A 15,510-nucleotide genomic window follows, 5' to 3' on the forward strand; every position below is an offset into this window, starting at 1 on the left:
AAGAAAGAAGTGAAGACATCACGAGCATTCCTCAGGTCTGCAACTTCCCTGATATATTTCCTGATGATCTTCCAGGAGTGCCTCCCAAACAACAAGTCAAATTCAGAATCGACGTAATCCTTGGGGCTACCGCTGTAGCCAAATCCCCCTATCGTCTTGCACCTTCCGAAATGCAGGAATTATCTAGCCAGCTTAACGAACTCCTAAGCAAAGGTTTCATAAGACCGAGCTTCTTACCTTGGGGAGCACCGGTTTTGTTCGTAAAGAAGAAGGATGGATCATTCCACATGTGCATAGACTACCGCGAGCTGAATATACTTACTATCTAGAATCGATATCCTCTTCCTCGCATTGACGATCTGTTCGACCAACTTCAAGGTGCGAACTACTTCTCAAAAATATACTTAAGATCCGGGTATCACTAGTTACAAATTTTGGAGGAAGACATTCCCAAAACCGTGTTCAAAACTCGTTATGGTCATTACGAGTTTATTGTGATGCCATTCAGATTGACGAATGCACCTGCCGTGTTCATGGACCTGATGAATAGAGTGTGTTGTCCATTCCGGGACAAATTCATCATAGTTTTCATTGACGATATCCTTATCTACTCAAGCGGTGAAAAAGAACATGGCCAACACCTTCGTCAAGTATTACAAACTCTTAGATCAAAGAAGCTCTATGCGAAGTTTTCAAAGTGTGAATTTTGGATTAGGAAGGTTGATTTCCTTGGTCACGTGGTCAGTTCAGAAGGAATACACATCGACCCTTCCAAAATAAAAGCAATTGAAAACTAGTCAACACCCAAAATACCTACAGAAATCTGTCAATTCTTAGGTCTTGCTAGCTATTATCACAGATTCATACATAATTTCTCTTGAATAGATAAGCCTCTTACCACCCTGACGCAAAAGGGTGTAACCTTTAGCTGGGGAGAAAAGCAAGAAACAACATTCCAAATGCTGAAGCGAGCTTTGTGTAGTGCACCAATCCTATCTCTTCCTGAAGGGACAGAGGATTTCGTAGTGTGTTGTGATGCTTCTAATCAAGGGCTTGGGTGTGTTCTTATGCAAAGAGGAAAGGTTATATCCTATGCCTCAAGACAGCTTAAGACGCATGAAGTCAACTATACAACACATGACCTTGAGCTAGGAGCAGTCGTGTTTGCTCTGAAGATCTGGAGACATTACTTATATGGCACGAAATTCATAATATTCACGGACCATAAAATTCTCCAGCACATCTTTGATTAGAAAGAGCTGAATATGAGACAACGACAGTGGGTGGAGCTACTGAACGATTACGAATGTGAAATTCTTTATCACCCTGGTAAAGCAAACGTAGTAGCAGACGCCCTTAGCAGAAAAGAATACTCAGGAGGCTGGGTAAAGTCGTTGACCATGACAATCCATTCACATATGTCCACACAGATCAAAGAAGCTCAACTTGAAGCCTTGAAACTCGAAAACATGGCAGGTGAAACCCTGAGAGGAATGGATAAGAACTTCAAAGTCAGGGATGATGGAGTCTATTATTTCATGAACCAGATCTGGACACCAAAGTTCGGTGGTTATAGAGACGTGGTTGTGAATGATGCACACAAAACCCAATACTCCATTCATCCAGGTTCAGAAAAGATGTATCTGGACCTTAAGAAACTATACTGGTGGCCTAACATGAAGGCCGGAATCGCTACCTTTGTGGCCAAGTGCCTTACTTGTTCCAAAGTCAAGGTAGAGTACTAGAAACCTTCAGGTCTATTACAACAACCTGAAATCCCTAAATGGAAGTGGGAGCGGATTACAATGGATTTCATAACTAAGTTACCCAAGACAACGGGTGGTTATGATACTATTTGGGTAATCGTCGATAGATTAACCAAATCCGCACAGTTCTTGCCAATAAAAGAAACCGACAAGATGGAGAAACTAACAAGAACTTACCTCAAGGAGATTGTTAGACTGCATGGTGTGCCAATATCTATTATTTCTGACCGAGATAGTAGATTCACTTCTCGTTTCTGGCAGTCTTTACAAAACTCTTTGGGAACTAGGTTGGACATGAGTATAGCCTACCATCCACAAACCGACGGACAAGTGAGAGGACGATTCAAACATTAGAAGACTTGTTGCGAGCTTGCGTGATAGAATTTGGAAAGGCATGGGATATTTATTTACCCCTTGTTGAATTCTCTTATAACAACAGTTATCACACTAGCATAAAGGTTGCTCCATCAGAAGCCCTCTATGGCCGCAAGTGTAGATCCCCTCTGTACTGGGCTGAAGTGGGTGACACGCAGCTAGCTAGAGGTCAAACTCCTGACAGTGCTCTCACTAGTCCAGAAATTATTCAAGAAACTACCAAGACTACCATACAAATTCGGGAGCGACTTAAAGCTTCCAGAGATAGACAGAAAAGCTACGCTGACAAAAGGAGAAAACCCTTGGAATTCTAGGTTGGTGACCACATCATGTTAAAGATCTCACCCTGGAAGGGCATGATATGCTTTGGAAAACGTGAAAAACTGAATCCAAGGTACATAGGACCATTTGAGATTCTTTCCAGAATCGGTCATGTAGCTTACAAACTTCGGCTACCCCAAGAACTAAGTAACATTCATCCTACCTTCCATGTTTCGAACTTGAAAAAGTGTCTATCCGACGAGACTCTTGTGATCCCACTCGAGGAAATCGAGTTAAGCGAGAGCCTCAACTTTGTGGAAGAACCCATAGAGATTCTAGACATGGAAGTTAACAAAACCAAACAAAGTCGTATCCCGATAGTGAAGGTTCGGTGGAATGCAAAACGGGGACCTGAATTCACTTGGGAGCGGGAGGATCAAATGCGACAGAAATATCCACATCTTTTTCCCAAGTCTATGTGTAATGCCAATTTCGGGACGAAATTCTCTCTAACGGGGGGATAATGTAACAAACCGTTATTTCAAACCTATGTAATAGTATAGGTCAATTAGTAGTTCTTTTTAAAATAATAAAGAGAAATTTTAAAATATTATGTACATTTACATAATTGACCCACAAAATAAAGTATTAAACAATCTCGATTGGGATGAACAAAGTGTTAGAGATTGTGACAAGGTTTCCAAAAATATAAAGAACACTAAAGTCCGAGTTAGAACGAAGAAGTTATGACCAATCGAAAATCCACGACAAAACCGATAAAACACTGTTCAGTGTAAAAAGTGTAAAAAGTGAATTTTACACTTTTCAGTGTTACAAAACATTGTTCAGTGTAAAAAGTGAATTTTCAATAAAACGCTTATTAGCCATAACAATCTAAATGAAAGTTGTAAATTATGTTAAACCGAGAACTTTCATAAAAAGAACGCCAAAATCTGACTTCATATGAGGAAGTTATGATTTTTCTAAGTTTCAGTATAGCAGTACACAACTAAAAACTCGAAATAAAGATCGATTAATTTTTAGCCGACACAACCTAAACGAGAATTGAAGGTCTTGTCAATAGTAGTACAACGGTAAAAAGACAAACAAAAGCGGACGTCGGATGATGAAGTTATAAATTTTTAACGGATTTTCCTGTCCCGGTCTGTTAAAAATAATAATATTAAAAATAAATTCAAAGTTAGCCGACGAAGTCTAAACAAAAGTCGTCGATTATAATTTTACCTACGCATGCCTATAAAGAACGTCAAAAACGGAGTTCGTATGCGAAAGTTATGAATTTTAGAAGTTTTTGGCTCAAAAACCGAGAAATAATGGATAATACTAGGAAATCTCGCATGAACAGTAACCACTACACCCAGATCCGACACGCATCGCCTTTTGACTCGACCGAAGTCACGGTCCAATGCGCATCTGACGCACCTCGCCTCTGTGTCTCGCTTCTGAGCCTCGCACCGCTGCTTCCAACTTCAGCCTCGTGGCCTTTGCTGCTGATGTTGCGTGTCCGGTGACTCACCCTTCGGCCGAACCCTCGCACCCTATATAAGGGCGGCGATATTTCTTGTATTTAACACACTTTTTTCACCATTTTCCATTCTTTTTCACCCCTTTCACTTCCATAACCTTACATACAACCCCCAAAGCTCCGATAGCATATCTAAAACCATGAGCAAGCCTAGAAGCCCCGAGATTCCCGAGAAAAAAAACCTTCTCCAGTCGAAACTCTGTCCAAATAAAGTCGGATTTTCTTCAAATAAACTCCTTTCCAGAGAACGAAACGCTACCCCAATCATCACCTATCAAGTGAGTTCATACCCCCGTACTTTCATAATTTTTACTGTTTTGAGGGGGGGGGGGGGGGGGGGAAACAAGTCTAACACAAGAACTTTGAGTTACAAACAAATGATTTCAAATCATGATAAAATGACATTAAGTCATCAAAAATACTCAAAATAATAAACTCTTTTATAAACTTATATTTTTCCCCAAAATTCATATTTGTATATATATATATATATATATATATATATATATATATATATATATGTGATTTAAAAGGCTTAGGACTGATAACTCATTATAGGTCCTTTTCCTTGTTTTGATGTGGGATTATAGTATCGGTTATTTGTCTGAATGTTGTTTAAAGTTACTTATATATAATTGTATATGTATATAAATATAAAAGTTATTTCATCAGTTTAAATACCCTTTGTAACATGTTGAGCAAGGGGTTACATGCAAAAATAATTAAATACTGTAGGAACCCATTTTTATAACGAACGGTGGATGCAGAAGTAAGATATCTCGAGATTAATCGTGTTTTTGTAAGTATGAACATGAAGAACATATTATGAGTTCATGGAAGAAAAAAGGCTAAGAACAAAGAGAGATAATAATATTAATGAAGAACATGGTGGGAGAGAAACTCTCCCTTGGTGGGAGAACCCACCACTTCTCTCTCTCTAGATTACATTTTTAGAAGTGAAAAGTAATCTCTAACTAAGAAAAGTGAGCTAGCTTTTTTTTAAGAAATGACCAACTCTCCCTTTATATAGGAGGGAGAGTATTTACACCATAAATACAATAAAGGGAAAATACAACCTAACTATCACTCATTATTTGTAGAGCATTTCCATGCTCCAACATTCTCTGCCTAAATGCTTACAAATGATGAGAGATAGAATAAGTTATACAAGGCTATAATACAGTAATCTGACTAGCAAGTGCGATAATAAAATGAAACATATTGAGAACCAAATGCTAAAATGTCTCTGAAACTCTAAAGTGTCTGTGAAGTCTAAAACTAGCCATGAATCTCTAACAATGAAGGTCTTCGGCATCAACGCACAACCAATGAAGCAGAAAAAATAAGATCCAAATCTTCAAACCATTCATAATCATCGGAAGAAGAAGGTCACCATGAGAAAGTAGAAGATCCAATAAAAGAAACACTTCGGCTTCAAAAAGTCTGAAAAACATCTCGAGTTCTCGAATCATAATACACCAAAATTCTTCAAAGAATAACCTGCTAAAATTGTGAAGCATCCATAAAATGAAGTCCGGATAAAAATAATGTGAGTCCAAAAACATGGTCCAACTATGTCAAAAATTTGATCCAAGGATCAAAAATAAGTGTCACGTCACATCGCCAAAATAATCTTCATCTTCAAAATATCACAAATCCAAACTCGAGAAATCATAGAATCTGAACCTGATGCAAACACAAAATCATCATGTGGTAGAGTCCGAATAATAAATAATCTGAATCGGAAAACATCGAGTAATGCCAAAAATTTGATCCGTAAAGACCAAAAATAAGTGTCACATCGCATCACTAAATAAATAATCGTCTTCAGAAGTATTCAAAAATCCAAACTCAAACAATAATAACCAAATTCGGATGATATTCTCTCTCTATTTTTGATAACCAATGACCGGATATCAAAAATCAACAAATCATCGGATGGAAAGTGTCGGATACCAAGAGCTAAGTGAAGCTCTCCCTAGATGTATGAAGGGTCTCAATAAGAAACGAGAAAGAGTAAAAGAGATACTCTTGCGGTCATGAGAAGGTGGGTGATATAGTTGTTGAAGCTGTGCTGAGAAAATAATCTGTTGTGCCAAAAATAATATCCAAATATCCAAACTACGGTGCCGGAACTCTCGTAGTGGTCTTCAATAGAAAATAAAGTCCACATGCTCAAGATACATGATTTGTCAACCAAAAATCAATAGCTCCGAGTCATAAATCCCATAAAGTGAAGAATGCGGAACAACTTTGTTGATCAATCCCCGTTGCGGTGCAAGCATCACAAATAATAATCTCAAGTCCGATTGCGGTATGGAGTAATCTTCCAAAAATAATTGGCATGAAATGAACCAATGTGACAATCCAAGGTTTGGTTGTGGCAAAAATTGGTGTTAAAAATAATCGATGTAAAAAAAATAATTGGTTTTAATAAAAAAATGGCTAAATAAAAAAATGGTGTTAAAAAAAATAATTGGCTAAATAAAAAAATTGGGTGAAAAAAAATGAAGTTTAAATAAAAAGAAGGGGGTTTAAAAAAAAGGAGGGCTGATGAGAAGGGAGGAAAAAAGAAGGATGAGGAAATGAGGAGGGAGGAGAGGGAGGAGGAGAGGGCTAGAAGGAAAAAGGAGAAAGGAGGGAGCTGTGGTTCTAAGGAGGGTGCGGTCAGATGGGGGAGGCGGAGGTGTGGTTGCGGATGGAAGGTATGAGAAGCGTTGATGATGGAGGGTGATCTTGGATCGGTACGGAAGATATTACCAAGAAGATGATCGTATATTAACATGAAGAACATAATATATGAGTAAAAATTGTAGTAGATAAATAGAGAGATATCAAATATTACAAGAACACTCATGGTTGGGAGAGATAACTCTCCCATGGTGGGAGAGATCTCACCACACTCTCTCTAAATTACAAGTCTACATAGTGCACTCTTACAAATAAAATGACCATCACCTCCACTTTATATACTAGTGGATGGAATATGATTTTCATACAAGGGAATATTCTAGCCTAATAAACACTCAACATTGTAGAGCATTTTCATGCTCCAATAATCTTCCCCTAAATGCTTGGAAATGGTGAGGGTAAATCAGTGATAAAAGGCAAAACATCCGACAGGCAGGTCTGGTAGGTCTGGTGCTGAAGTGTCTAAGAAGTGCTAAAGCTGTCGTGATTTTGGAACCGGCAATGGAATCTCTAGCATCAAAGAACTAACAGAGAAACCCAAATCTCTGAATAAGAGTATGAAATCCCAATATTTTAATGTGATCAGTCCCCAAAAACCAATCATGTCCATAGTCTCCCCCTCGACTGTAGAACCGAAGAGCACAATCTCGAATCACACAACGTCTTCAATATTCTGAAATCGAATGATAATGCACCAAATTCCCTCCTGAATGTCCACTTCTAACATTTTCCACTCCTAACCTTTTTCTATTCCTAACCTTTTTTCACTCCTTATCCACCTTCTAACCCATTTCTTACCTTTTTTATTCTGAAACTCATCCTTTTCTTTTCATTTTATATCATTTTTTTTATTATAACCAATTTATTCCCTTTTTTAAAACCGATTAATTTTTTTTAACACCAATTTTAACCCCATGGTTTAAGGCTTCATTTTTCGTGCTGATTATGAGTGACGACACATTTGGTTCAGAGACTATTATTTTTGTGTCACATCACACTACTAAATGAATCTTCGTCTTCAAATGTCTCTAACGTCAAAACTCCAATAATAAACCAAAACGGATGCTCATGATTCTCCCCCTATTTTTGATCGACCATGCAATAAAGATCAAAAATAATCATGAAACCGGGAAAGAAAGTATGTCGGATAAAATAGAGCATCGCACGCTCCTCCTTGATGTGAGCATCTACCCGTAAAAATAAGGATATTATTTTTTGGTCATGGGTAGACATGGTGATATATTGCCGAATTGAGCAAACACTTTAGAATGTATATGATAAACCCACTGTTGAAAAATCATAATGCTGAACCGAAGTAATGCCAATAACCAAAATGTAAACCCGAACTCCCAAATGATGGTCCGAAACCATATATAAATAGTCAGAAGGGAGTAAAAATTTGAGTAGCTCGGTAGAAATGAGACACAAAAATAATAGTCTCTGAACCAAATGTGTCGTCACTCATAATCAGCACAAAAAATGAAGCCTTAAACCATGGGGTTAAAATTGGTGTTAAAAAAAATTAATCGGTTTTAAAAAAGGGAATAAATTGGTTATAATAAAAAAAATGATATAAAATGAAAAGAAAAGGATGAGTTTCAGAATAAAAAAGGTAAGAAATGGGTTAGAAGGTGGATAAGGAGTGAAAAAAGGTTAGGAATAGAAAAAGGTTAGGAGTGGAAAATGTTAGAAGTGGACATTCAGGAGGGAAAACAAAAAATAGGGCCAAGAAGGAAAAAAAGAGGTTAAAGTCCGGATTTTTTTTTTTATTCCGGAATTTATCTTGTATGGATTTTTTTTAATCCGGAATGGTTGAGTTCCTAAGTAAAAAAAAGGGGGTCCGAAATAAAAAAAATTGGGTTTTAAAAGAAAAATTTCCGAAATGGGTATTGGATAATGTGGGTGGGTTCCGAAGTAGGAATGAGGTCTGGAGTGCATTAGGTCTCAGATCTATTTTTTATTTTTTTTACTCCGAAAAGGCTATTTGGTCCGGAATAAATTGAAGTTCCGAAATGGAAATAAAATGGTTCTTACTCTGGAATAGTGCAAGTGGTTCCGAAGTGGTTGTTTCAGAATCAAAAAGCAAATGGGTGGGGTCGAGTCCGGAATTTAGGTGGCAGATACGACAAAACAGTTGAAAGCCTTTAATGTGGGACAGGCGCATTAAATGTAGAGAGATAAACCTGGTTGCAATTGTCTGCTTGTGAGTCGATGGATTGGATGGCGCTTGTTGGACATTGTGTTGTTGTCTGCAAGATTCTATGGCACATGGGACCCGGCAGGTGAGGTGACATGAGATGAGTGGTGAGTGATATTCACATGCTAGAGGCATGAGTGTGATTTGAGCCAGGAGTGTGAATTCCAAAAAAAATTACTTGTCCTTGTTTGACTTGTAAAAGCTGACAACCAATAGCCATTCACCTTTTGCGTGAGGAAGAGATATCTTCATGGAGTGGGCCAGACGCTGTGAGTTGGTGAGAGATCAGTGGCACGTGTACTACACTCGCTGAAGATGAGAGTGGGAGGCAAAATATGCATTCCTATTTTGACTGGCACATGTAAGGCTAAGGGGTATGGTCACACCCAGCCTACTCAAAAAAGTCACATCAGCGCCACATCACCTCCACTACAAACCCACCACCAACCTACTATCTCTTGGAAATGGTCACCACTCTACATCATTTTTTTCTTTTTCTTTTTCTATTTTTTTTAAATTAGAATAATTCAAAAAATAATTATTAAACAAAAATAAAAACATAAATATTAATTAAAATATTAATTTAAAAAACATAAATTTAAAATCTACATTACTTAAAAAACATAATAATTTAAAACCTAAATTACAAAAAAAAAACATATAAAATATTACTCGTCATGCTCGTCGTTGTCATCCTCGTCGTCATCACCATCGTCGTCATTGTCACCGTTTTGCTGGAATTGCCTTTGCCATATATGCTCAGTCAAATCATTACGTAAATTGTGATGTGTTTCACTATTTTGTATTTCCAAAAGTCGTGTGAAGTATGCAGGGTTGCCGACTTGTATTACTGCAGGTGGGTTAAGAATATCTTCCGGATTATACATACAAATAGCCCTACCCTCTTCTTCAATTATCATGTTATGTAAAACAACACAAGCAGTCAACACCTTCGTCAATTTTTCCCTATTCCATGACAATGTCGGATGTTTGATAATGTGCCACTTTTGTTTGAGGATCCCAAACGCCTGTTCCACATCTTTCCTTGCCGATTCTTGTGCTAACTTGAACAATTGTCGTTTTTCATCGGTCGGAAATGAAAACGACTTGACAAACGTAGCGTACTCTGGATATATCTCATCACCAAGGTAATACCCGTAATTATATTGATGTTCATTCACAACAAACAGCATGTTTGGTGCTTTACCCTGCAAAATATCATTAAATATCGGAGAGGCTCCAAGCACATTCAGATCGTTGTTTGACCCCGCCATACCAAAGAATGCATGCCAAATCCATAGGTCATGTGATGCAACGGCCTCGAGTATAATAGTCAGGATGCCATGATCACTTCGTGTGAATTGACCTCGCCATGCATTGGGACAATTTGCCCACTCCCAATGTGTACAATCAATGCTGCCAAGCATTCCTAGTAAGCCATGTTTAGCTTCATGTGCGGCATACAATTGTTCGATATCATTTCTAGTTGGATGCCGCAAATATATGTCACCATAAAGCTCTATGACATACTCACAAAAAAGATAAGCACATTCTCGTCCAGTCCTCTCAGACATTTTCAGATACTCATCTGAAGCATCTGCTGCTATGTCGTATGCCAATTGTCTAAGGGCTGCTGTGCATTTTTGTAGGGTACTAAACCCACGTTTACCTCTTGCATCCCATCTCAATTGGAAAAACTCATAATTGTTTTCCAAATCTCTAGCAATACGTAAAAATAAATTTCTACTAATACAAAACCGGTCTTCAAATTTTGATAGGTCATACAAACTATCAGAGGCAAAGTAATCACGTACCAAAAGCTCGTGTGCCGCCATACGATCCCGAACTATCGAAATTCTACGCCTCTTCTCGGTATTTGTACTTTCGCCTCTTTGTTGCACCCTATTGCGTGCCGCAGACAACAACGTGTACAACACCAAGTCATCTTCATCAAAGCTATCATCATCGGATGAAGAAGAAGCAATCGAACCCGCAAAATTATTCATATCTATGTTTGAAAGTGTGCTTGATAGAGGGAATAGAAATATGTTTGTGATGTGAATGGAAATGTGTTTGTTTATGTGTTGTGTATGTATTTATATATGTGTATAAAGTGTTGTTTGAATTTTTTTAAAGTTGGTAACGGTCAAAAGAAAGAAACGGTAAAAAAAAACACTCCACTAATTGAATCAAGCGTCTTCGTCCACGATCCCCACTATGCCACAAGGCACGTACGCGCACCTGGGGCGGTGTTCACGCGTAGGTGGCCTTGCCACGTAAGCCCCACGCGTAGCTGTGCATACTCGATACCGTTTAGCCTAACTGAGTGGGACAAGTAGCTGAGCACGTGACTATCTTAAACTCCTTGAATACACAAACATTAAGTGCATGGAGGGACCCGGGTGTTTATAAAGCTGATGGGACCAGCTAGCTGATGACGTGTTATCAGCTGAGTGGAGAGTGCGCAACATGCACATATGGTGAGGCTGGTTATACGCACAGGTGATGCATGATATTCCCACTAACCCAGTTATTAACTTGAGCCCCCTTTTTATTTTTTTGTGCTGACTAAAGGCTAATAACACGCCATATATTTTCTCTAAAACAATACAAAAAGCACTAAGGCTTGTACCGACAGTTGTACAATCTGTAATCTCGGAAGTTATGAACCCAAGCACAACAAAAATCACATCATCTCGGAAAATCTTATCTACATACATCAACAACCAATTTCATTCCGAAAATAACATGCATCTAAGCATTGTAACATGGCTCAATTAACTTGTACATTCCGAAATAAATATCCTAACAGTCTAAAAAGCACATTCTTCGAACTTATGACCAATTGTTCAATCTCTCACCCCAAAATCATACTTTTGTATTTTTCTAAACACCTTTTTGCATGGGATAATAAGATCAAACTACCAACTTTTTAAGAGAACTTCATCTTCTTCAACAAACATATTTTTCTTTTCATAAACTCAAATTCAACAGCAGCAAAAGTTTATGAACAGTAGCAGCAGAATTTCTTATTTTTCTAACAACATCACCAACAAAACAGTAAATAACTCACAATAAATATGTCAAAAATCTTCAAGATAATAAACCAATCGGGATCGTTCGCTTGAAATAATCGTGAGATCTCCAAGGTCTAGCTCTGATACCACTTGTAGGAACCCATTTTTATAACGAATGGTGAATGTGGAAGTAACATATCTCGAGATTAATCATGTTTTTGTAAGTATGAACACAAAGAACATATTATGATTTCATGGAAGAAAGAAGGCTAAGAACAAAGAGAGATAATAATATTAATGAAGAACATGGTGGGAGAGAAACTCTCCCTGGGTGGGAGAACCCACCACTTTTCTCTCTCTCTAGATTACATTTTTAAAAGTGAAAAGTAATCTCCAACTAAGAAAAGTGAGCTAGCTTTTTTTTTTTTAAGAAATGACCAACTCTCCCTTTATATAGGCGGGAGAGTATTTACACCATAAATACAATAAAAGGAAAATACAAACTAACTATCACTCATTATTTGTAGAGCATTTGCATGCTCCAACAAATACCAATTCATAAAGTACATATAAATTATAATAGGTATAATTTATGATACATTGAACAATAATTCATGATTCAAGTATACTAGAATACACCGTTTTACAAGAAACAAAGGCTTGATTCAAAACAAATCAAGGGTTTACAGTTTTCAAATACATGTTAAGAATACTAATTCATGAATATACAATCAATCATTATTTCAGGATGATTGGGTTTTCATAACTATTATACATGTAACTTTTATATGCTTTTTATGAGTCATTCAATTTAGGTTGTTTAATTCATTTAAACAACATAGTTAAAGTCATGATATTATAACCAGAGTCTCTAGTCAGGGGATCGAAACAAGTTGTGTGTAGATCTATATTGGGATTGACAACCCCACACTCAGGCTACTAGCTACAGTAAGGCATACATGCCAATGAGTGACAATTGTTATCAATAGTTTAAATGCCTACAAAGCGTTTGTTTCAGGCCATCCAGTTACAGTATGGTTATAATAACTCATTAAAAAGATATTAACAATACGTTAGTGTATAAACAACTAAACGTAAGTACATCTTTAAAGTACCAGTTTACAAAATGCAAACTTCAATAGTATATTAAAGTTTCCAATAAACAGCTGGTGAAACCAGGCACACTCTCAGTTATGAGTTTTACATAAAGGAATACAAATACAGAACATTGGTTAACAAATAGAACGATTTTATGAGAATAAAACTACTTTTCATATACAGCAGAAAATATAGGATTTTCTAGAACAGTTTACATATTCAAGATACAGAGACATCCTTTTAAACATAAATACTTATGTACTCACTCAACTTTATGTTGATACTCTTTTTTCAAATTACTTGTATTCTCAGGGAAACAATAAACAGGTACTCCCCGAGATGTTTGAGAAGATCGAGCTATTTTGAGTCATATCTTATTCTTTTGTATAACTATTTTGGTTTCAATATACAATGATTAAACACGTGTAAATACTTATACTTTCAAATACAATGGTTATTTGTACTTTGATTATTATGATCCATGTGTTGTGATACTACAAATGAAGTCCTCCACCCCCGGATATTTCTTCCGTCTGGTTTGGGGATGTGACATCATAACTAATCTTCATTTCACACAACACGGAAGAATTCGTCATCGACTAAAAACATGATGACGAAAATCCAAGCCTCCACCATCTACTGATCACCATCCATACGTAACCACTCATACTGAATCTGCAATTGGTTGACCATTCAACTGCTGCCCCTCCTGGAGTATAGATCACAACCTATACCTATACCCGCTAATCTCAGCTGTTACACCCTAACTCAGTGACCCAACCGCCTTGAACTCAACATTTGCAAACATCATCTCGCCTCATCACTAATAACCCGAGCCTTAGATGTCCGCACCGCAGATCTCCATAACCTATTTTCTAACAGTACCTGAACAAATCTCAGATCTTCATAATAAAATACTCAGTCCTCCCCCACTCAGGGTTCGAACCATCACCAATTGGCATACCCACAGTTTACTCCACAGTCTGTTTTACTAGGTATATCACACTTAACTCTTTGAACATACCACGTAAATGCTCAAGGACCTTCCCAATGGAACCAAGCAATCTTAAATATCTTGTCTCTGACTAAAAGTCTCGAATTCCTCCCAACACAGAAATAATCATAAAAGCAAGAGACCTCACTTCTTATAACCGACAGATAACTTAGGTAACGAAAGCCACTGCTCTGAAATGCTCCTCTTGATTTCCTGACACCGCTGCTAACACATGCCTTACTATACTCAAATAGGGTATATCCTGGTCCTTGATCAGCCCAGTCACCACTGATGATGCTCTCTTACTATAATACTGCCTTGCGGTAGAAATACTGCCTAGATACTCTGGTGAAAGATCGCATCCAATGCTACCCCACAGATTTTAACCACACGCTCAAAAATCGGAAACTCATTATCTCTTCTACTTCTCACAAGAAACGAAAATAGTGCACTCTGGTCATAGAAAGTGACATGTCTTCTATCGGCCGATTGCTCAATTCAGACCGTAATCCTCCATAAAGCACCATCTTCTACTCATCCCTGAGTCTTGCGACTCCAACTGGCATCACACCAAAAATCCCTTGGAAAATAAATCGATTTTCCTCTCAAGGTACGGTCCATTGAAACTCGTTCAACCCGGCCCTCTGGCCCCATACTCCTTCACATCTGATCTCGGTCTAACCAATTACAATGGAATAACTGGTAAAACCAGAAGCACTAACCGCCACGAGTCATGGTACTTGAACCATGTGGCCACCTGTCGATCTGCGATAAACCATGGTACCCAAACCATGTGATCTCCTCTTAATCTGCTACGAATCTTGGTACTCGAACCATCTTCTCTCTTCTCAACCCGCTACGAATCATGGTACTCGAACCATGTTCTCTCTTCTCAACCCGCTATGAATCATGGTACTTAAACCATGTTCTCTCTTCTCAATCCGCTACAAATCATGATACTCGAACCATGTTCTCTATTCTTAATCCGCTAAGAATCATGGTACTCGAACTATGTTCTCTCTTCTCAATCCAATACAAATCATGGTACTCGGACCGTGTTCTCTCTTCTCAATCCACTATGTAGAACTTTTGGAATTCTCCCTGTTTCGAGTATGGTTCCTCTACTTTCAGTAGTACGTGCCCATACTACCTGCCACATCTACCCATACTTTCCACACGGATCATCCCAGATTTCCTAAGTAGTTGTTCAACCTTCACGTTCACCAATCTCGTTATGCAAGTTCGCCCTCCAGCGAATACTCTCCTCCGTCAGCGTACTCATCTGACTAAGTTCACTCCCTAGGCTCTTCCTAGATTCTCTCACTTTCCTGCCATCACCTGCTGAAGAACTCCTTATGATGCCAACTATCTACCTCCTAAATATCGTTATATTTACTCAATAGCTGACTTCCATGATCGAGAGTTCCACAAAGCACGAAGCAAGCAGCATTCGGGCATCGGGTAATCTCCACCAACACGTAAAACCCCTCTAGGTTATACCCCACTTACTCTCCTCATACTCGAAGGATATCACCAAACTCAAGCAACTTTACCCCACGCGGGCA

This window comes from Lactuca serriola, chromosome 9 (assembly GCF_051521515.1).
Source record: "Lactuca serriola cultivar US96UC23 chromosome 9, Lser_US96UC23_V15, whole genome shotgun sequence".
NCBI lineage: Eukaryota > Viridiplantae > Streptophyta > Magnoliopsida > Asterales > Asteraceae > Lactuca > Lactuca serriola.